A 24555-nucleotide genomic window follows, 5' to 3' on the forward strand; every position below is an offset into this window, starting at 1 on the left:
AAACAGCAAAAGCAACACAAGAGCAATCAAACTCTTTCGAGTTATCAACAGTCACAGATTGCAACTCTTTCGAGTACAATCACAGTTCTTGGTTTCCGGGAGTGGGACATGAACCCACAACCCTCTGGTTCAAAGGCGAGGGTGCTATGAACTGAGCCACAGCTGACACTTCACAACAGCAATCAAGGTGAACAAACCAGTAATTTACCTGCGAGCAGCAAATTATCCATTTAAATAAGGTAGAAAATGATTCCTTATGTTCCTCCCTATTATTTGTGAATCTGTTGCACAACAGACAAATAGCACAATAGAGTTGTCCAAATGGCAATTGAATCTCATTTACATATATTGAATAGCTGCCTGTCAATTTCAGTGTCAAGAAGATATAATAATTCTCATAATGTTATTGGAATTTATTGTAAAATAGTGGAATCTGTCTGTATGGGCCGATTTTTTAAGTTGGAGTGCGGGTGCGCGTCTGACCGAGAAATAAAGTGTGTTGACGTCAGCTAGGCATGCCGACGCCAACACTCACCCTCGCGGTACTTTGCAAGGCAGGTGCGTGTTGAAGATGGAGGCGCGCCCACCATTAATTAACTGGCCAGCTAAGGCCCTTGAGACACCAATTGTCCTGGAGTTTATGTGGCCTATGCGATTTTCAGGCCATTGCACGGGCTAAACGAGCAGGCCACAATTTCAAAAAACTCATCCACAGGCGGGATAAGAGGGGTGAGTTTGCTTGTTAATGTGAGTAGTTTCTACTTTACCTGGTAACTTGCCGCTGCTTGCTTGTGTGAACAGGTCATCTTCATGTCACTTCAGAGCTGCGTTGACAGAAATATGAGGCTTCAGTTCAGGACTCAGTGTTGTTTTCCAGGCTCCCAGAGGATTCATACCACTTGAAGCCTTCCAGGTATCAGACAGCCTTCCCTTACCCTAGGAATGGGGATTGTGGTCTCTGCTGGAGGCACCTCCTCTGAGGAGGAAGAGAGGGCCAGAAGGGGGAGGAGGCCAGGTGTGCCTATTCAGCCTCCAGGGGAGTGACCTGTGGGAGGAGAGGCACAAGCACAAGGGACGCAGTACCAACAGTAAGTCCAAGATGGAAGGGGCCGCAGAAGACACCACTATCCTTCTGCCAGGGTTTACAGGCGGTGATGCAGCTACCTCAATAATTCTGAGGTGCAATGCCGAAGGAGGCTCCGTTTCTCAAGGGAGACAGTGACCTCCACCTGTCAGAGGATCGGCCCTGAGATCACCTCTCGCTGTGTGGGTGGACACCTCATGCCAGTGGTGCTGAAGGTCACGGTGACCCTCAACCTCTATGTTTCCTGCTCTTTCCAGGGCTCAGTGGGGGACCTGTGTGGAGTGTCCCAATCAGTTGTCCACAGTTGTGACAAGCTGGTGACAAATGCTCTATTCAGGCATGCATTGACTTTCATTCAGTACCGTACGGACGAGGTCTGCCAGGCAGAGCGAGCCAGAGGCTTTGCAGCGATTGCTGGCTTCCCCCGCATCCAGGGTGCAATAGACTGTACACATGTGGCCATCAAGGTGCCAGCGGGTGAGCCCGGTGCCTTCATCAACAGGAAGCGATTCCACTCCAGGAACGTGCAGATAGTGTGTGACCACAGGATGCAGATTCTGCAAGTCTGTGCAAGGTACCCAGGCAGCTCCCATGACAGTTACATCCTGAGACACTCCCAGGTGCCAAGGCTCTTCAGTGCTCCAGCATGACTGGATGGATGGCTGCTGGGTGACAAGGGCTATCCCCTCAAAAGGTGGCCCATGACGCCCCTCCGCCATCCAAGAACAGAGGCCGAGCAGCTATCACAAGGACTGTGATAGTGAGAGAGCCATAGGTCTTCTCGAGATGCACTTCCGATGCCTGGACCGTTCAGGGGGCATACTCCAATACCCCCCAAATTGTGTGTCAGTGATAGTGGTTGCATGCTGCGCTCTCCACAATCTGGCGCTGGAAAGGGGGAATACAGTGGAGGAAGAAGATCTTGACGCAGCTGCTCAGGCAACAGACAATGAGTCCAGTAGCGGGTCGGAGGACGAGCACGGTCAGGAGAATGCTGAGGGGATAGACGCCGACCTGGGCAACCTCCAGGGAGGCAGGGACATCCGGGATGCTTTGATCCAACAGCTAACCTACCAAATAAGAACCACCACCACATGCCAGGGCTGAAGGCTCCATACTCGATACCTGACAGGAACATTTGCTTGGTCAACAACATGCACTATGCGCTATTTCAATAATGTTTAATGAGAAACAAGTCACTCATAACATCATGGGTTATCCAGCACCTGCAGAACAAATGAAGCACCCAGAGGCTTGTTGTACAAAAACACACTTAATGATATGATGCCTGTCATAAAGGTAACAAATGAAATTCAGAGGTGTTCTCCATCACATCAATTAAGAATTAAATTAAAAGCGGGGAAAACAAATATCACTCATGCTCAGGCCATGGTGTGATTACAGTGCTTTAAGTTTGTACTTGCGGGTGCTATGTCTAGGTCCTTCCCCCTCGTTGCCACTGGCATTAGAGACAGCCTGCTCACTCTGCTGTCCTGTTGGCCTTGATGACTTTGGTGGGCGTCCTCTGGCCCTTGGAATCTGTGCTGGCCCCACCTGGGAGGGAGTGGCCAGTGCCACAGCTGGCTTCTCCCCAGTCACCGCAGCCTCAGCAGATGTCACGATCACTGGCAGAAGGGCAGACAAGCTGCTGCCCTCACCTGGAGTGCCCTGAGAGGAGCCCGCAGAAACGATAGGCAGCTATTGCATCAACATGAGGTCACTCTGGACCTCCCTGCTCACCATTGATGGACGGGCACATAGCTGGGACACTGGGTGCCCAATCCACCTCCCACACTGACAGTGACCACCTGAGGTCATTACCAGTGTGATAGCTTGCAGGTCCGAGCGCATCCCCGAGAACTCCTGATTCAGATCCTGGAGGAGCCTCTCCATGAGATTCGCCACTCTCTCCGTGGAGGAGACATTGCGCTCAGCCATGAGGATCATTGCATTGCTCATGCTCCGCAAGGACTCCTGCACAACGGAGAACATGGCATGCATTCCCTCATGTATCTCCGTCAGATCCTCCCGCGCACCCTGCTGGACATGCAGCATCTGCTGCCTCAGGGATGACTCCAGAGGTTCATCAGCCACCGACTCAGCATTGTCCTGGTCTTCAGCTGTCAGGGTATCATGTTTCTTTGCCTGGGTCTTTTAAAATCTATGGGCTAAATCTTACTTATGTCGGGTGGGCTGAGTGGGAACGGGTGGGGGTGGGCGTGGAGCCGATCACAGCCCGCGATTGGCTGTGCGCTGCCATTTTACATGGTTGGGCCAATTAAGGCCCGCCCAGTGTAATACATGGCCTGTAGTGCTCAATGCTACCTGTGCGGGCGGGGGGAGGAAGGAGACTCGGGGCCTACGCTCTTTCATGCATGCGCGCAAAAGAGCACAGAAATCTCCCTGAGGCACAAAGCTGCACGGAATTTAAGTTGATAATGAAACTTCTCAATAAATGAACTAAAAAAATGTTTATATGTCCCCTCATGTGACAGTGTCACATGAGCTGGGAGATGTTTGTGCATGTTGCAAATTTTATTTAATTATTTTATTAAACCGTAAGGAAACCTCATCCCGCCCGTGGATGAGGTTTCCTGAGAAACGCAAAGGCCACTTGGGCTCTTCACCTGCATGCCGAACGCAACATCGATGTGACATGCGATGACGTCAGGCACATGCCCAATGTCATCTCGCGTCATTTTATGCATCAGTGTGTCGGGCCCACCCCCGCACGCTGACGGCAAAATTCTGCCCTTTATGTCTTGATGTTGCCTTAACGAAAGTGTAACTGGGACTCAGATTAAGTATGGGATTTAGAAGTTATAATAATAGTAAGTTGTAGACATAAGTATGTGCTTAAAATCATTTCTCTTATTAATAAATGTTTAATCTAGTTTTGTAAAAAAAACCTATAAGACTTGGTGGTCTTATTACTGAATTCAAGGCATGTATCTTGAAATTTATACAAATTGCAAAACAAGTTGTGGCAGTTGTTTCAAGTTTCCCTTTGGGATTTGAAGAACTCAGCATTTACCATCGGCTGTGCCAGAACATGAAGGCAGAGATGCTAGACATATAAAAGGAACAGGAATAGGCCATTCAGCCCCTCAAGCCTGTTCTCCCATTGAGTTCCAGGCTGATCTTTATTCTAATGTCACCCAGCCTCTCTGGTTCTATATTGCTTAAAACCTTTGGTGAGCAAAACTCTTATCAATCTCAACTTCAAAATGATTAATTAAGCTAGTTTCTATTAATTTTTATGGGAGAGAGTTCCACACTTATACTATCCTTTGCTTTTAGAAGTGTTTTCTAACTTCTGTCCTAATGGCCTGGCCCTGATTTAAGGCCATGCCACCCTGTCCTAGACTCCTTCACCTACAGAAAACATTTTCTCTATATTGCCTTTCAGTTCTTTTCAAAAGCCTAAAACATTCCTTCCAAGGCCATTATACCCAATCTAAAGTGTGGTGCCCAAAATTGTGTGCAGTACTTCAAATGTGGTCTACTCAGAGCTTTGTAGTACTGTAATAAAACATTCCCCCCATTATATTCTAGCCTCTGGTTACAAAGGGCAATATTCCAGAAGCCTTCTTGATTATTTTTTGTATCCGAATAAAACATTTTAATGATATCTGTACATCTCTTTTGATAGTACTGCCCTTAGTATCTCGCCATTTAAATAGTACTCAGATCTGTCCATTTTTGGTCTAAAATGGATAGCCTCACATGTGCATGCATGGAAATGCATCTGCCACAGTTTTACCCTTTAATCTATCATCGGCTCTTTGCAATTTTATGCTCTAACCTTTCTATATCACCAATCCATATGTAATGAAAAAATTTGGATATATGGCCCTCTCCTGAGTTATCTAAGTCATTCATAAATATAGTGAATAGTTGAGACTCCAGCACAGATCATTTTGGGACACCAATTCTTCCAATTCAAGTCCATATCCATTATCCTTCTTCACTGTCTCTTACTGTCCAACCAATCTCCCAAAAAGGTCAGTAATTTTCCTTCAATTCCATGGGCTTTAATGTTAGCTGATAGTTTCTTATATGGAACCTTATTGAATTCCTAACAGAAGCACACATACATGACATCCATAGACATTCCCTTGTCCACTACTTTAGTTACTCCCTCAAAAAAAACAGTTTGGTTCGTTAAGCATGACCTGCCTTTTACAGATCCATCTATGTTCTCTTAATCAGCTCAAATTTCTCTAAGCGTTTAGTCGCTTTGTCCTTAAGTATAGTTTTTAATAACTTTTCCACAACAAATGTTTAGCCAAACTGGTCTATATTTTTTGGCTTCATTCTCTCACCTTTCTTAAATAATGAAGATACATTTGCAATTTTCCAATCTACAGTGACAGTGTCAAAATCCAAAAAGGAACATAGGAACATAGAACTTAGGAGCAGGAGTAGGCCATTCAGCCCTTCAAACATGCTCCACCATTCAATAAGATCATGGCTCACCTGGCTGTGGTCTTAGCTCAACTTTCCTGTCTGCCCCCCCATAACCGTTGACTCCCTTGTCTATCAAAAATCTTTCTAACTCTGCCGTGAATAAATTCAATGACCCAGCCTCCACTACTCTCTGGGGTAGAGAATTTCACATACTAATGATGCTCTGAGAAAAAAAAAATCTTGTCATCTCAATCTTAAAAGGGAGACCTCTTATTCTTAAACTGTGTTCCCTAGTTCTAGTCTGTCCCACACGGGGAACATCCTTTTTGCATCCACCCTTTCAAGTCCCCTCAGGATCTGAATGTTTCAATAAAATCACCCCTCATTCTTCTAAACTCCAATGGGTATAGGCCCAACCTGTTCAGCCTTTCTTCATAGGTTAAGCCCTTCACCCCAGAAATGAGTCAAGTAAACCTTCTCTGTACTGCTTCTAATGCAATTATATATTTTTTTCAAATAGGAAACCAAAACTGTACACAGTATTCCAGATGTGGTCTCACAATGCCCTGTACAGCTGCAGTAAATCTGCCTTACTTTTATATTCCATTCCCCTTGCAATAAACACCAACATTCCATTTGCCTTCTTAATCACTTGCTTTACTTGCATTTTGTGATTCATGTACCAGGACACCCAGATCCCTCTGTACCATCGAGTTCTGCAATCTCTCTCCACTTAATTAGTATACTGCATTTCCATTCTTCCTGCCAAAGTAGACAAGTTCACATTTTCCCATATTATACTCCATCTACTAAATATTTGCCCACTCACTTAACCTGTCTATATTCCTCTGCAGACTTTCTACCTCCTCTTGACAACTTACTTTCCTGTCTATCTTTGTGTCATCGACAAATTAAGCTACCATACTTTCGGCCCTTTCATCCAAATCATTGATGTCAATTGTAAATAGTTGAGGACCCAGTACTGATCCTTGTGGCACTCCACTAGTTACAGCTTGCTAAATCAAAAAGGACCTAATTATCCCTGCTCCCTGCTTCCTTTTAGCTAACCAATCCTTTATCCTTGTCAATGTTACCACCTTTACCATGTTCTCATATCTTGTGTAGTAACCTTCGATGTGGTACCTTATGAAATGCTTTTTGGAAATCCAAGTAAAGCACATCTACAGGTTCCCCTTTATGTACCTGACTTATTACTTCCTCAAAAATCTCTAATAAATTGGTTAAACACAACTTAACCTTTTTCAAAGCCATATTGGCTCTGCCTGATCATATTATAAGTCTCTAAGTATCCTGCTATAGCCTCCTTAATAGTGGATTCCGCAATTTCCCTATGACTGATGTAAGGCTAACTGATCTGTAGTTTCCTGCTTTCTGTCTCCCTCCTTTCTTGAATAAAGGTGTTACTTTTGCTATTTTCCAATCCACTGGAACCCTTCCAGAACCTAAGGAATTTTAGAAGATTATAACCAATGCATCTTGCGGTATAAGGGTGTTCAGCATATCAAGGGTTAATGTGGGACTGGAGAACAGTACCTCCCATAGTGTGATGTAAAGAGTCACATGACAAGAGATTGGCACACGGAGCAGACTGTCATGGGGCAGACATGATCGAGAGACTTGTGTAAAAGTAAACATGGGGAAGAAATTAAGACCCGCCCAGCGTGATGCACACCCGGAAGTGCTGTCTGCTCCCTGTATGGGCAGGGGATTCACTGAGTTGGGGCCTGAGCTCTTTCACGCATGTGCGCGAAAGAGCGCAGGAATTTCCTGAGGCACACAGGTGCCTCAGGGAGATAAGTTTAAGGTGTGGAAAGTTTAATAAAGGTGGAAAAAAAATTTAAGGACATGTCCCCTCATGTGAAACTGTCACATGAACTGGGACATGTCCATTCATTTTTTCAAAAATGTTTATTTAATTAACAAACCCTTCATGAAACCTCACCCGTCCGTGGATGAGGTTTCATGAAAAATGCGAAGGCCGCCTGGGTTCTTCGCCTGCCTGACAACCTTAAGGTTGGATGGGCAGCATTCTTAACAACTTTAATTAGTTTAATGATGGCCTTAATAGGCCTTTGACAGTTCAGCGGGCGTGCATCATCTTACATGTTGGTGAGCAGGCCCTGCCCCCGCTCGCTGATGGGAAAATTCAGCCCATGAAGTTAGCCCCTAGTCTGGGCTATACTTTGTACATGTGTATAGTTGTGTGTTACCAATAAACGGTTACTGTTCAACCTTACAAGTCGACTGAACAATTCCTTACAATACATCAACTATTTCTGCAGCCACTTCTTTTAAGTCCCTAGGATGCAGGCCATCTCATCCTGAGGACTTGTCAGCCCTTAAGTGTAATAGTTTTTCCCAGCACCTTTTCCATAGTGATGGTGATTGTTTTAAGTTCCTCCCTCCCATTGACTTCTTGATTTTCAAATATCTTTGGGAAGTTTTCTAAGTGTAATACAGTGAAGACAGACACAAAATATCTGTTCAATGCCCATTTCCTTGTTTACCATTATCAATTCCCCAGACTTACTCCCTAGCGGACCAACATTAGCTTTAGTTACATTTTTCCTATTTAAATACTTGTAGAAACTCTTACTATCTGTTTTTATATTACTAGCTAGCTTTCTCGCATACTCTGCTCTCTCCCTCTTTATTCTTTTGTTAGTCATTCTTTGCTGGCTCTTAAAATCTGACCAATCATCTGACCTACTGCTAATTTTTGCAGAATTATAATGTATCCTCCAATTTGATACAACCCGTAACTTCTTTATTCAGCCACAGATGATGCCTCCTTTTCAAAAAGTCTTTCTTTTTTACTGGGATAAATCTTTGTTGAGAGTTATTAAATACCTCCTTAAAAGTCTACCACTGCATCTCTACTGTCTTACCTTTCAACCTAGTTTGCCTGTTCACTTTAACTAGCTCTGCTTTCATACCCGTATAATTAATTTATTCAGGTTTGAAACAGTAGTCTTAGATCCACACTTTACCCCTTCCAACTAAATGTGAAACTCTATAATATTATGATTGTTGTCACCTTTACCATGAGGTTAATGATTAATGCTGTCTTATTGCTCATTACCAGGTCCAGAATAATCTGCTCCGTGGTTGGCTGTAGAACCTATGAAAGATTATGGCTAAAGCAAAAGCACAATACTGATGCAGGAAATATGAATAAAAACAGTAAATGCTGGAAATATTCAGCAGGTCAGGCAGCACCTGTGGAGAGAAAAACAGAGTTACCTTTCAGGCTCGTGACCTTTCATCAGAATATCTTTTCCAGCGGGCACCCGTGTGCATGCGCAAAGTTGCGCGCTCACTCTCCTCCCCCCCGCCACGCAGGCAGCACTGAGCGCTGCCGCGCGCGTTTCACATTAGGTGGGCCTTAATTGGCTCAACAGCAGGAAATCGCAATCCGGCTTCTCAATCACTCCCGCCCGCCCCCGCCGAGCCCACCTGACGAGGGCAAAATTCTGCCCTATATTACATTGTTCAGGCATTCAACTGCTTGAAGTTGTGGCTGTTACCACTCAGAGGCAAGATGTCCCATCTTCAAGAACTGTTGGCCAATCACAGCCGCAGCACCTCTTCAATCCCAGCAGTGCCAGCAAGAGTGGTGACGTTGCTGGTACTGCAGCAGGTCCCAGACCACTGACCCCTGAGTAGTCCCTGTCTTCAGGTAAGTGCAGTTAAGGGTTGCTGGGGCCAATCAGGCAGCCCTGGCAAGGATGGGGGAATTGCTTGCAAGCTAGTATGGAGGCCGTTATGTTTTTAAGTTTCCCAGCCATTGATTGGTCACTGATAAAATACCAATGGAGCAGGACAGTGACAGGCACATATCTAACCCGATTTTACAACCCTCCTACCTCTGAGCCCGTTTCAGGCAGCGTAAAATTCTGGTCATTAACTCTGGAGTTAACTCACCACAGATGCTGAGTATTTCCAGTATTTTCTGTTTTTATATGACCAAAGCAATTTCATCTCTTATTTCATTTAAAATTTTTCATTGGAAACATTCAGATCCTGGGGATTCGTTTGTCTTTAATGCCATTATTTTTTCTAATTCTGTTTTCTTGCATGTGTTAGTTAACTTTAGCGAGTCCAGTCCTTGATTCATTATTTGTTTCATTAGGACATGATTTATCATCCTCTTCTTCAATTGTAAAGGCTGACATAAAATAATTATTCAAAATCCCTATTTTCATTTGCGTTATTAGATTCATCTCTTTTTAAAGGGCTCACATTACCTTTGATCACTTTTTCCCTTATGTAAAAGATGTTGTGTTAATCATGATACCCCTTTAATCTAACCAAGCATAATGACAAGGAATAGGGCGAGGGGGAAGGAACAAAAGGGAAGGTCTGTGATAGAATAGACAAAAGGGGTGTGGGGCAAAGCAAAAATGGGGACTGATGATGGGATAAGGGAGTGGCACTGTTGAATCTGAAACATTGTAAAATGCTTAATTGCAAGATAAGATGCCAGCCCTCGAGTGTCTGGCAAGTTTTAAGTCCTCTCTTATGCCACAATTCTCCTCTGATTGAATTCCCTTACCTATTTCCTCTGTCACTAATGTTGTAATTATGTCTATAATCACCACCTCCTCCCCTTCCAGCTTCTCTATCCTTTATAAAGACTATGTAGCCAGGACCATTTCAATTCCAATCATGACTAGCTCACAGCCATGTTTCAGCACTGGTCACCATTTCACACTTTCTTTGCCACTTTAATTTACTCAATTTCTTTCCTATACTCCATACATTGTATAAACCTTCATTTGGGTAAGAGACTCTAACCTGTCCTTTTCTCCAGATGCTGCCTGTTGCACGCCATTTAACTTAAAGAGCAGAATGTTGCCGTCGGTGTGCGGGATGGGTCCAACACGTAAAATGATGCGAGATGAATTTGGGCGTGCGTCCTGACATCACCGCGTGTCATTTCGATATTGTGTTTGGCAGGCTATTAAAGCCATTAAGAAAGCAATTTACCCTATTAACAATGCTGCCCATCCAACCTTAAGGTCCCAAGCGGCCTTCGCATTTTCCAGGAAACCTCATCCACGGGCAGGATGAGGTTTCCTGAAGGTTTTATAAAAATTAATAAATAAATTTTATCACCTTCACAAACATGTCCCAGCTCATGTGACACTGTCACATGAGGGGACATGTTTAAATAATTTTTTACTTTATTTTTAAAAAACTTTTATTACCCACTTAATCTCCACAAGGCAGCTCCGTGCCTCAAGGAGATTTCTGCGCTCTTTGGCTCGCCCACGTAAAATAGCAACATGAAACCGATCGCGGGCGGCGATCGGCTCCCCGCCCACTCCCACCCAGCCCACCTGCCATAGGTAAGATTCTACCTAAAATGTTTTTTTTGTTGCTCCTGTTGTAACTATACTTTTGTTATTTTAGTTAGAAAAACAGAAAATGCTGAAATAATCAGCAAGTAAGGAAACATTTCTGATCAATTAGCTTTTTTCATTGACTTGGAAAGTTAACTCTGTTACCCTCTCCACAGATGTTGCCTGGCTTGTCAAGTATTTCCAACATTTTCTGGTTTTATTTCAATTTTCCTGGCCATACTTTTCCCGTTGGGGTGCGGGGTTGGAGCCCACATGCCTGCATGTAAAATGATGCGCGGTGATGTCGGGCGAGCGTCCTGAAGTCACCTTGCGCCATCGTGATATTTCATTGGGCGGGCACGCGATGACATCTGATGCGCACCCACCATTAATTAAGGGGCAACTTAAGGCCCTTGAGGTGCCAATCAACGGCGATTTTTCGGCACCTGTGTGATCTTCGGGTCGGTGCACGGCTTCAACAGGCAAGCGGGTAGGAAACATTTGTATAAACCTCATCCACAGGCAGGACAAGAGGGCTCAGTGGGGTTGCGAGCGAGCTCTGTCAAATATTGATTTTTCATAGTTACTGATGCTTGTCTGTGTGATCTGCAATACTTCACAATGCACACCAGCTGCTTGGACTAGACTCACAACCTTCAGGTCAGCCCTCTACAGTGAGGAATAATTTTTGGGCCTGCAGGTTTCAGGAAGCCTTCCCTTAGCCTGGGAATGGGAGTTGAACTCTCCACTGGAGGCACCTCCTCTGAGGAGGAAGGGAGGGCTAGAAGGGGGAAGAGGCCAGGAGTACACATTTAGCCTCCAGGGGAGCCGCCTTTGGGAGGACAGGTGCAGGCACAAGGGGTGCAGGGCCAAGAGGTAGTCCAAGGTGGAAGGGGCCGCAGAAGATGCCACTATCCTGCTGCCAGGGTAAATAGGTGGCAAAGCAGCTAACTCAATATGACTGAGGTGCAGTGCCGAAGGAGGCTCCATATCTCAATGGAGACAGTCAACTATATCTGTCAGATGATTGGGCCTGAGATCTCCGCGAACTGTGCGGGTGGGCACCCCATGCCAGTGGCGCTAAAGGACACGGCTGCCCTCAACATCTGTGCCTCCGGCTCTTTCCAGACATCGGTGGGTGATCTCTGCAGAATCTCCCATTCAGCTGTCCACACTTGTGCCAAGCAGGTTACAGACGCTCTGTTTATGCATGCATTCACCTTCATCCACTACCGTTGGGACCAGGCAAGCCAGACACAGTGAGCCAGAGGCTTCGCGGCAATTGCTGGCTTCCCCCGCGACCAGGGTGCCATAGACTGCACACATGTGGCCATCAAGGCGCCAGCAGGTGAGCCCGGTCAACAGGAAGGGCTTCGACTTCATGAACATGCAGATAGTGCATGATCACAGGATGCAGATTCTACAATTCTGTGCAAGGTACCCAGGCAGCTCCCACTACGCCTCCACCCTCAGGCACTCCCAGGTGTAGGGGCTCTTCAGTGCTCCAGCCCGGCTTGATGGATGGCTGCTGGATGACAAGGGCTATCCCCTCAGAAGGTGGCTCATGATGCCTCGCCGCCATCCAAGAACAGAAGCTGAGCAGCGATACAATAGGAGCCACGTCTCCACAAGGACTGTGGTGGAGAGAGCCATCGGTCTTCTCAAGATGAGCTTTTGGTGCCTGGACCACTCAGCGGGCGCACTGCAGTTACCCCTAGATCGTGTGTCGCTGATAGTGGTTCCATGCTGCGTTCTCCACAATCTTGCGCTGGAAAGGGGGGACGCTGTGGACGACAAAGATGTTGATGCAGTGGCTGCGGCTGCACACGATGAGTCCAGCAGTGAGTCCGAGGATGAGCATGCACAGGGAAATGCTGAAGGGGTAGACGCTGACCCGGGCATACTCCAGGGAGACAGGGACACCCGGGAGACTTTAATCCAACAAACCTTCAGCTAGCACACCACATATGGACCTCCAGGACAAGTCTGGCCTGAATGTTCCATATTTGAGACCTAAGTGCAAAATCTGCCTGGTTAGGAACATTAACTAAGGTCCTTGTTAATAAAGCTGAATATCCCTCAAATCACTCATAACATTATTGGAAACCATCCACCTGCAGAACAAAAGAGGCACCTTCAGCCATGGTGACATGTCTGAATTTAATATTACAACCAAAGGAACTTAAGAAAACAAAATGACAAAGGTGTTTAAAATCACACCAACTCATAAAGACCTCATTGCGGGCCAACACAAAGGCACCAGTGATAAACCCGTGGTGTGCCTTAGGTGCCTTACATTTATGTTTTCGGGTGTTATGTCGGGTGCCCAGCATGACGTGCACTCGGAAGCGCTGAGCACTCCCTGTGCGGGCGGGGGAAGGAGGGAGAGTTGGGGCCTGCCTCAGGGAGATTACTTTGATTATTATTATTTGAAATAAAGAAAAAAAAATATCCAGACATTCCCCCTCATGTGACAGTGTCACATGAGCTGCGACATGTCAATGAATTTTAATTTAAAAATTTATTTGATTTATAAACCCTTCACGAAACCTCAACCCTCACATGGATGAGATTTCATCATAAATGCGAAGGCCGCCTGGGCTCTTTGCCTGCCCGCCAACCTTAAGGTTGGACGGGCAGCTCTGTTAATCCTTTTAATTGGTATTTAAATGGCCTTAATTGGCCTTTGACAGTTTGGTGGGTGCGCAGCTGATTCTGGTGCACGCCCGCCAAACTGAAGATCTGAATGATGTGCGGTGACATCAGGACGCACGCCCTTAACTTTCTTAGCCATGAATTGTGCATCCTTCTGGTACAGTCTTTCTTCCTCAATATCTTTGTTGTGAAATATGGGACATGTCCTAAAAAGTCTGTCACTGACTCTCTACTGTTTTATCTTTTAACCTATTTACGCAGTCCACTTTAGCCAACTCTGCCTCATACCCTTATAATTGCCTTTATTTATTTTAAGACACCAGTTATGGACTAACATTTTTCATTCTCAAACTGAAAGCAAAATTCCATCATTTTATGATCACTCTTATCTAAAGGATCTTTTACAACAACGTTTTTAGTTAATTCTGTCTCATTACACATGACCAGGTTCAAAATATCCTGTTTCCTGGTAGGTGCCAGACTTATTGTTCTAAGAAACTATCCCAAATACACTCAATGAAATCATCCTCCAGACTACCTTTGCCAATTTGATTTGTCCAATCAATGTGAAGATCAAAGACACCTATGATTATTGCAGACCATTTCTTGCAAACCCCCATCATTTCTTAATGTATTCTCTGTCCTACTCTGTAATTACTGTTGGTGGAGGGGGCTATAAACCGCTCCCACAAGTTAATTTTCTTTACTATTTCTTACTTCCTCCCAAACTGATTATACATCTTGATCTTCTTAAAAAAGATCAGTTCTCACTACTGTACTGATCTCATCCTTGATTAACAGAGCTACCCTACCTCCTTTCCCTTCCCTTCCGTTCTTCTGAAATGTCAAATTCCCTTGAATATTTAGATCCTAGCCTTGGTCACCTTGCAACCATGTCTTTGTAGTGGCTATCATATCATACACATTTATTTCCATTTGTACTGTCAATTCATCCATGTTGTTGTGAATGCTATGTGCATTCAATTATAGGGCCTTTAATTCTGTCTTTTTACCATTTTTCTTTACTTTGACCTGATATGCTGGTACACTTTTATGTTTGTACGCTCTGTCCCTTCCTGTCACACTCTGATTATCATTACCTGGATCATTACCCTGCACTGTTGCCTTGTCCTTTCTCTTTAACTTTCCAAATCTCCCCGCTTGTGAACCATCCCCCTACCTTACCCCCAACTATTTGGTTTACAGTCCTCTCTAGTGCCCTAGTTATATGATTCGACAATACACTGGTCCCAGCATGGTTCAGGTGAAGGCTGTCCCAACTTTGCAACTCCCTCTTTCCTCAGTATTACCGTCAGTATCTCATGAATCAAAAACCATTTGTCCCACGCCAGTCTTTGAGCCATACATTCAACTCTCTGATCTTATTTACCCTATGCCAATTTTCTAGTGGTTTACGTGGTAATTCAGAGATTATTGCCTATGTGGTTCTGCTTTTCAATTTAGCTGCCGGTTGCTCATATTCCCTTACCAGAACCTCTTTCTTAGTCCTACCTGTTGTTGATACCCAAGTGGACAATGACAGCTGGATCCTTCCCTTCCCACTCCACATTTTTTCTAGCCCAGAGCAGATGTCCTTAACCCTGGCACTGGGCAGGCAACGCAGCCTTTGGGACTCCCACTCTCAGCTGCAGAGAACAGTATCTATCTTCCTAACTATACTCTCTGGCACTACAACTACATTCCTTGTAACTCCTCCTACATGCATGGCCCCCTTAAGCATGGTGCTGTGGTCAGTTTGCTGAGCCTCCCTGCAGATCTGCTCTTGTCCACACAAACTGCAAGAACCTTAAACCTCTTGGAATTGCTTTTTTATTATTTATTCTTTCATGGAATGTGGATGTCGCTGGCAAAGCCAGCATTTATTGCCCATCCTTAATTGCCCTTGAACTGAGTGAATGAGGAATGAGTTGTAAGGCATTTCAAAGGGCAGTTAAGAGTCAACCACAATGCTGTGGTTCTGGAGTCACATGTAGGCCAGACCAGGTAAGGACGACAGAGTTCCTTCCCTAAAGGTCATTCATGAACCAAATGGGTTTTTATGATAATCAATGATAGTTTCATGGCCACCATTACTGAGACTAGCTTTGTAATTCCCGACTTATTAACTCAATTCAAATTCTACCAGCTGCCATGGTGTGATTTGAACCCCTGCCCCCTGAAGATTAGCCTGGGCACCTGGATGACTAATCCAGTGACATTACCACTATGCCACCATCTCCCTCCAATTGCAAGGGCTGAAGCTCCTCCAGTGCCACTTTCTGGATCCCCATACCTGCCTTGCTCATTGTCACACCCTCCCATTCCTGACCATAGATCAAACTCAAAATAACAGCCACAGTATCAGATCTTTGGTTTTAATTAGTTTATGTTATGCAATCCAGCATGAATACTCAGGCAAATCATTCAATATAATTCTATATAATTAATGATTATTTATGACTGAGTTCATGGCTCAATATCAAAACTCAGGTACCATGCTTTACAACTCCAGTCTGATTACAGAAAATAGTGGTTTGTTCAAAACATGTATACCAGTTCAACTGAGGGTAAGGGGCTGGATAGGTGGGGGATGAAGGTGTGGGGGTGAAGGTTGGGGCTAGATAGAGGTTGGGCTGTGAGGTCTGTGGGTATTAATTGCTCAGCAGATTTACTTTTGAATACACTTTGAGACCTTCTCGATTCAACTTCTGATGTTAATCACTTTCAATCCAGATCCTACACCTGTGATTAACAGCATGAGTATCCTGGAATAAGTTTCTGGGCAAGTCCAGGGCATCTAGCCCAAGTTTCCAAAGGCAGGGTCAGTATTGGAAAGATCCATGACGCCTTCCATGTGACATATCTCTGCCCATTAAAAGTTTAAATTCCCTGGGTAAACCACTGTGCATGTGCGCAACTGGGTCCCAACAATCCATAACGCGGTGAATATCTGAACATTTGTCACTAACTCCATCTGCACCCAGTTAGTTATTCCGGAGCATAAACTGGCCAAGAGCTCTTCACTATAAAGCTGTTTCTCAGAGAGGCAAAAGGATACCTAAGATAGGAAATTGAATCGCTACACTCAAGCAGTATGACATGCTCTTCTAATGTGGGAAGCAAGCTAAACAATAGAGTTTATCCTTGCTGCTAACTTTTTTCTTGATGGAGGAGTAATTGATATTTACTTCTTTTGTGGTGAGTCGAAAAAGGTGTCAGTCCCAGAACAGACACTCATCTTGATGAGTGTAAATAGGACTTTTTCTGAATGTTATAGGTTGCAAAATTTTACATAAAAGTGAAAAGTGAATCCATAAATATTTTTGTTCAATTAAAATAAATCTCATCACTATTGCAGTAACTAATTCACTTCTCTAGTATAATTTCAACTTATTTCTTTTCTCCCTGCAGCTCCTTAAGACTGGAAGGAAAAAATAACATTTTGAAGATACGTCAGCTATTTCTGGCTTGGTCACTGCTGCATTGTGACTTCAGCAAATCAGACTCCTGACCTACAACAAGCAAAGCAAAGCAAAGCAGCTGACCCTATGGAACCACAGCATCATTAATGCCAGTGCGATCTGGATCAGATCATTTCCAGCAGCTCTCTATACAGCCAGAAGCTTAACCTGAGCAACTGCTCCAGTCCACAATTCAATTTGCTTCTAAATCACAATGAAAGCCTGAAGTAAATCTCTGATTTTTTTTTTCTCCCTGTCTTTTTTCATTCCTGAAATATTTATGTGAAGCAATGCTTAAGAAGATCAGTGTTTATGTAATCAGTTGCGGAAGCTCTAATCTTTGCAACTTGTCATAAAACTAATCCAGCCTTCTCATTCCCTACATAAATAAAGGAATAAAATAAATCACTAACACTAAAGAGAAATTAAACAAAATCCTACAAGGGGCAGACGATAAATTTCTTGTGCCACACGGAACCAAGGATATGTTTACATAACAGTGATATGAATTCTACATGTTGAGAACCGTTGAGGAGTGACAGAAGCTGTTTACTGTTCACAGGGAAGGATAATATCGCCTGTCCTCTGCTCATTTCTTTAAGCCATAGCAAACAAAAGTACCAATGCTGATGGTGATTGTGGCATTCCCTTCCTTGTCATCATATCAGGTGAAAATTCCAGGACACAAAGCTATTGCCGATGCTCAGAAACTGCATCTCAGTGCTCTTCTAATATTTGCACTGTCACTTTCATTCAGGGTAATGATGTGTGGAGTTACTTGCACAGATGGCCTCTTGAGATTTGCAGCGAACATGCGGAATCTTGTTGGGCTTTACCAACTAAAGAATATGATTTGCACTTGTCTTCAATTCCAGTGGGTGGAATCCATATAAAAAAATTAAATTGCCCTCCATCCCTTCTCCACTCTTAAAATGAAAAGAAGCCTCAAAGCTGCACAGTGGACAACAGAACAAATGTTCTTATTTCTCCTTGCATTATAAATCAGATTTTTTTATAGTACTTAAACATTGGATGATAAGGGAGAACAATCCATGCAGTATTTGACAGTTATTGACTATACTGTGGTTTTAAAAACAATGCATTAGTTTGTCACAGCAGTATGGAATGCATTTGTTATTTTAAATGGGGTCTGCAGGGTTTATAAAACCAGTGGAACTTGGATTCAGAAAGGATGCACAGCTATTGACAAGTAAAGCACTTTAGTTACATTTTTAAGTTTTGTATTTTTATAAGCCACCATTATCAACCCTTGTTTGGCTGTCATTTGAATACTTCAATGTTACTTATCACGCTAGTGTTTGTATATTATTATTTGCAAGCAGATAACAGTTTTGTTTTACTTTTAAACAAACAAAACCTAAGAAAGTTATGTATAGATTTTAAATAGAAGGCTGCAAGATATATTTCTTCTACTCATAAAAAATGCAAACAATGTATTTTGTAATTTTAGAGTTTTAAAATTGAAAAAGGTTATTTTATTATTAAAGGCCTGGTATATGATATTAGTTAGACAGCAAGTAACAGAAAGGAAACTTTTCATACTCTTTCCTAAATCAAAACTGCTTGTCATAAAAAAGCAACAAGAAAAAATAAAAATATATATATATATATACTTTCTCTTCATATAAATGTTCCGAATTACAGTTCTCTCTAGGTTGCTGCATACACGTTTATCCATGTTAATCAAACCAGTAATCCAACATTAAATAGTTTGCAATAAACAGACGTAAAGTGAATGTTTGTGAATTTAATCCTTTCAAAGGTTTAAAATACTTCACAGTATTAACGAGTTTAATTGGCACTTTGATTCAAGACATGACATATTTCAGTATTTATCTTGCAATCACTGTGACAGAATATCAGTGTTTGGCTTAAAAATTGAAGGATAAGTTGGACCTCATTGTTTTATGAGCATAAAAGGGGGAAATGAGATACCATTTCACCCCTTTTATCTTGCGTTAGGCCATTTTTCAGGTGTCTTAGTCAGCTGCCTAAAGACTGGAGGAAGGAGTGTGGCAATGGGAGGATGGTGGGTATGGGGGGAATGATCTGCTCACAAGTAGAATCATAGGGAGCACTTCTGCCCATTTGATGGTTGGTTGTTCCTTTGGCTGCAATGACCATATTAATAATTCGGAAAGGAGCGGATTTGATTCCTGCTCCACTCTGCATGTCCAATTGCAAAGAGTGGATCTAAAACAGATGTGAGGTTATGTTTTCCTATGTAAGGGGCCTAATACTTATTTTAGGCAGCTGACAAAGACACCTGAAAAATGGCCTGCCACAAGATAAAGGTGGTGAAATTGTATCTCATTTCCCCATCTTATGCTTGGAAGTTATGGGCCAGGTGGGAGTACATAAAAGGTACATATTCGATTTTTTCAACATTAGAATCAGCAATAGACCTTGTGAATATCCACATTTTGAGGACATCAAAGCAGTTGATCTGAAAAAGCTAAATATTCAATCCTAACAATTGGAAAAAAAGCTTCAGATACATACAAGAAGATGTCTCCACATAGACAGAAACTTACAACTTCTATATTCACTTCTAGCATCTATCCATGCTACAATTCAATGAACTAAACTCTCTTAAAGTCAATGACTTCTGAATTGCAGTTTTTGTTATTGTGACAAAGCGCTAAAACTGAGTAATAGTGAATGCAAGCTCGGTTAAAATTCAAGCTTGCTGTAAATAAGTATCTCTTGTTTGTCAGGAATTTTCTGTCAAAGGTTGTTAATTGTTAAATACAAGAATTTAAAATGATTCAAATTTTTTTAAAAGTTACTCACTTCTGAGAAATTGTTATTCAATACAGACTAGTAATATGGGATAGAATTTTCCCCAAGTCGGGCAGGCCGAGCAAGAGCAGGCAGCAATCAGGTCTGTGCCGCCATTTTATGAGGGCGGGCCAATTAAGGCCCGCCCAGCGTATTTCTTGACTCCCAAAGACGGCAGGAGTGGGCGGGCAGCGGTGGGCGTGCACAGACTGCTGGGTCCACTGGCGACCCGGCGGCTTGTTTAAATGAAGGCCTGGCAGCCTTTGCAAAGCTGCTCACAATGGCTGGCAGAAGGGCTCAGCAGTGGGCTACCGTGCAGCACACAAGTCCGGAGGTTAGGCCAGCAGGGCAGGCCAGGCCGGAGGGTAGGCCAGCGGGGCAGGTCAGGCCGGGGGGTAGGGCATCGGGGCAGTGTGCCCCACGGTTCTCGGATGAGTGCCTAGCTGCCCTCCTGGAGGTGGTGGCAGCGCAGCGGGAGGTCCTGCTTCCGAGGGATGGGAGGTGGAGGCCTCCTCACCTGACCAAACGTGCGTGGGAGGAGTGGCCGAGAGTGTGAGATCCCATGATGCAATGCAACACACATGGGTCCAGTGCCAAAAAAGGTTCAACGATCTCCTGCGCTCAGGAAGGGTGAGTACCATGTTGGCTGAGGTCACTTAATGCAGCTGTCACCCTTTCCCCCAAACCCCCACCCCAGCAACTCTGAGCACAGTAACGGCATTGAATCCTTCACAGCATGTATCCCTCGCTGGGCCAGCAGATATTGCCCATGTCTAGTTCACCCTGAGAGGGTTGAGCTAAGATGGGTTCTGTACCCACAGCATGTGTGACACTGACACCCAGAGTATAGAATGGGGGTGAAACTCAAGGATCTGCGCCTAGGCAGAGTGCTGGAACTGGGAAGCATGTCAAATTCAGGGTGCTAACATACTGGGAGGTAAGATTCCAGGTGGCGGGGCACCAATCCATCTGCTGGTCTTTGCGTTCCATGTGCTTGTGCCTCCTTGCATAGCAAGGTTACACCTTGTGGTGCCACATGTGAAAGAGGCATCATTTGGGCAAGGACGGGGGTCAGCCCTGGCTTCTTTGTGTGAGTGTGTGGCAGCTGCGGGATAATGAAGGACTGGAGTCCTGCAATGTCCCACTCTGGTTGGGTTGGCAGGGATGCGATGGGAATCCAGGTACAGGGTGGACTAATCAATGCTCTTCTCTCCTTTTCAGGAGAAGACTGCACACAATTCCACTGAGCGGATGGGGACCGGCGGAGACCAGGCCCAGTTGACCATCTTGACTTCTTTTGAGCAGCAAGCCATGGATCTGGAGAGGCGCCATGCCCCAGGTCCACTGGTGGCACTGAGGCTGGGGTGCTACGGGCAGGTATGTTTGCTGAGCACTGAGGTCACCATGTGTATCCCAGCAGCCATGGCACTGCTGACTGCTCAGTGATGGAAGTTTGCAACATGGGTTGGCCATTAATAATGGATGGATGAGCGCATAATGATCAGGGGGAGCAGCATGCAAATTTACATTGCCTGCACTGTAACTAATCAAATGTCCTTGCTCTTCCTTTCAGTATCACTGGAGCAGGGCCGGGAGGAGGAGGCAGAGGGGCCACATTGCACACCTGAGGGCACAGAGCAAATTGAGTCACCAGCGTAACACCATCTCTGCCAGGCAGGCACCAGCGCCGATACTAGCACTTTGGTGGGAATTAGATCTTCAGTTAGTGTCCCAGGGAACGACAGTGAGGGCGCTTCACACTGGCTTGAGGTGCGGGCAGAGATAGAGAGTGCCCAGGGCGCCGGCAGTCAGAGGACCAGGCACATGCTTAGCTGGTGGCTGATGATGTGCCTCTGGAGTTGTCCCTGAGGCGGCAAATGCTGGAAGTCTAGTAGGGTATGTGGGAGGATCTGGTAGAGATACACGAGGCAATGCATGGCATGGTAACCGTGCTGAAGGAGTCCACGCGGAGCATCACCGATGCAATGAGTTAATGGCCAAGCGCCATGCTTCCCCCATGGAGAGAGTGGCGACTCTCATGGAGTGGCTCCTCTAGGAGGCCAATCACGGCCACCTGGGGTAGCGCTCGGACCTGCAAACCCTTACAGCGGCATTGACCTCAGCTGGTCAGTGCCCATGTGGGAGATGGTTTGGGTACCAAATATCCCAGCTCGGTGCCCATCCATCTACGGTGAGCAGGGAACGACCTCATGTCAGCACAGCAGTTGCCTGTCATCTCTGTGGGCTCCTCTCAGGGCGCTCCGGATGAGGGCAGCAGCTCCTCAGCCCTTCTGCCAGTGACCGGTGGCATCCAATGAGGCTGCGACAACTGGACAGATGCCAGCTGTGGAACTGGCAGCTCCCTCGCAGGCAGGCCCAGCACAGGCTCCATGGGCCAGAGGACGTCCGCCAAGGTCATCGAGGCCAACAGGATAGCAAGTGAGCAGGTTGTCTCAGATGCCAGTGCCAGTGAGGGGACAGCACCGAGATGACCTTAGTTAATGTTACTATCCAGGCAGATTTAGCACTCATGTCTTGAGTATGGAGCCTGCAGCCCTGGCGTGTGTTGAAGGTCCATCTATGGTGGGCTAGCTGAAGGTTCTTTGGAATAAAGCCTCCCAGGTGTCCCTGCCTCCCTGGAGTATGCCCAGTCAGTGACTACCCCCTCAGTGTTCTCCTCTGCATGATCATTCTCGGACTCACTGCTGGACTCATTGTGTGCAGCCGGAGCAACTGCGTCTACATCTTCTTCGTCGACTGAGTCCCCCCTTTCCAGTGCCAGATTGTGGAGAGCGCAGCATGCAACCACTATCAGCGACACACGATCTGGGGGGTACTGGAGTGCGCCCCCTGAACGGTCCAGGCATCGGAAGCGCATCTTGAGAAGACCGATAGATTTTTCCACTCCAGCCCTTGTAGGGACGTGGCTCCTATTTTACTGCTGCTCAGCCTCTGTTCTTGGATGGTGGAGAGGTGTAAGGAGGCACCTTCTGAGGGGATAGCCCTTGTCACCCAGCAGCCATCCATCCAGCCGGGCTGGAGCACTGAAGAACCTCGGCACCTGGGAGTGTCTGAGGATGTAGGCATCGTGGGAGCTGCCTGGGTACCTTGCACAGACTTGCAGAATCTGAATCCTGTGATCACACACTAGCTGCACGTTCATGGAGTGGAAGCCCTTCCTGTTGATGAAGGCACCGGGCTCACCTGCTGGCGCCTTGATGGCTACATGCGTACAGTCTATTGCACCCTGGACACTGTGGAAGCCAGCAATGGCTGCGAAGCCTCTGGCTCTCTGTGTCTCGCTTGTCTGGTCCCAACGGCAGTGGATGAACATCAATGCACACCTGAGCGTCTGTTGCCTGCTTGACACAAGTGTGGACAGCTGAATGGGAGACTCCGCAAAGATCACCCACCGACGCCTGGAAAGAGCCGGAGGCACAGAAGTTGAGGGCAGCCGTGTCCTTTAGCGCCACTGGCATGGGGTGCTCACCCACACAGTTGGCCCAGATCTCAGGGCCTACCATGTGACAGATGGAGGTGGCTGTCTCCCTTGAGAGACGGGGACTCCTTCAGCACTGCACCTCAGATATATTGAGGTAGCTGCTACGCTGCCTGTATACCCTGGCAGCGGGATAGTGGCGTCCTCTGCGGCCCCTTCCACCTTGGACTTCCTGTTGGCCCTGCGCCCCTTGTGCCTCTGCCTCTCCTCCCAAAGGAGGCTCACCTGGAGGCTGAATGTGGGCTCCTGGCCTCCTCCCCCTTCTGGCCCTCCCTCCTCAGAGGAGATGCCTCCAGTGGGGAGCTCAACTCCCATTCCCAGGCTAAGGGAAGGCTTCCTGAAACCTGTAGGCGCCAAAAATGATTGTCACAGTAGAGTCCTGACCTGAAGGCTGTTACTCCTGCCCAAGCAGCTGGTATGAGTTTTGAAGTATTCCTGCTCACACAGGCAAGTATCAGCAACTTTCACAATTAAATATCTAACAGATAACATTCGTGACCCCACACACCCCTCTCTTATCCCGTGGATGAGGTTTATACAAATGTCCCTTACCCATCTGCCTGTTGCACCCATGCAACGTCCTGAAGATCGCAAGGGCCCCGAAAAATTGCAGTCAATTGCTGCCTCAAGGGCCTTAACTACACCTAAATATCGCAATGGCGCACAGTGATGTCGGGACGCTCGCCCACGTCACCATGTGTCATTTTACAAGTCAGTGTGCGGGCCCCCGCATGCAAACCGGAAAATTCTGGCCATGATCTTGCATGTGCCCTTCGAGTAACACATAGTAATTCACAAAATAGGGGGAAGTGAAAGAGGAAATCAGCAGGAAGAGAACATGAGAAGAGACTGTTAACAAATATAAAATGGATTCTAAAAATATTCTATAAATTTATAAATAGCAAAAGGATAGTCAGAGAAGAGGTGGAGCTGATCAAGAACCAAAAAAGGGATCTATGCATGGAGGCAGAGGGCATGGCTGAGGTGCCAAGTGAGTACTTTGCAACAATCTTTACCAATGAAGAAGATGCTTCCAAAATCATAGCAAAAGAGAAGGTAATTAAGGTACTGGATGGGTTAAAATTTGATAAAGAAGAGGTTTTGAAAGACTGGATCTACCAAAGTTGATAAGTCGCCAGGACCAGATGGGATGCATCCAGGGATACTGAGGGACATAAGGTGGAACTCGCATAGGTACTAGCCATAGTCATCCAATCCTCCTTAAGTACTGGGGTGGTGCCTGACGATTGGAAAATTGCAATTTTGTTTTATTTGTTG

The 24555-nt window shown here is 45.5% G+C and overlaps 1 protein-coding gene across 1 annotated transcript in view; it reads left to right on the forward strand.

The window, feature by feature from the left end:
* prr16 (proline rich 16) overlaps positions 1–18720 on the forward strand; it is a 318647-nt gene extending 299927 nt beyond the window's left edge. Inside the window, exon 3 of the mRNA XM_078566679.1 lies at positions 16927–18720. The gene's annotated coding sequence lies outside the window, so the exon portion shown is untranslated. The remainder of the gene's footprint in view (positions 1–16926) is intronic.
* The last annotated feature ends 5835 nt before the right edge of the window (positions 18721–24555 follow it).

This window comes from Cetorhinus maximus, chromosome 2 (assembly GCF_964194155.1).
Source record: "Cetorhinus maximus chromosome 2, sCetMax3.hap1.1, whole genome shotgun sequence".
Classification (NCBI taxonomy): Eukaryota; Metazoa; Chordata; class Chondrichthyes; order Lamniformes; family Cetorhinidae; genus Cetorhinus; species Cetorhinus maximus.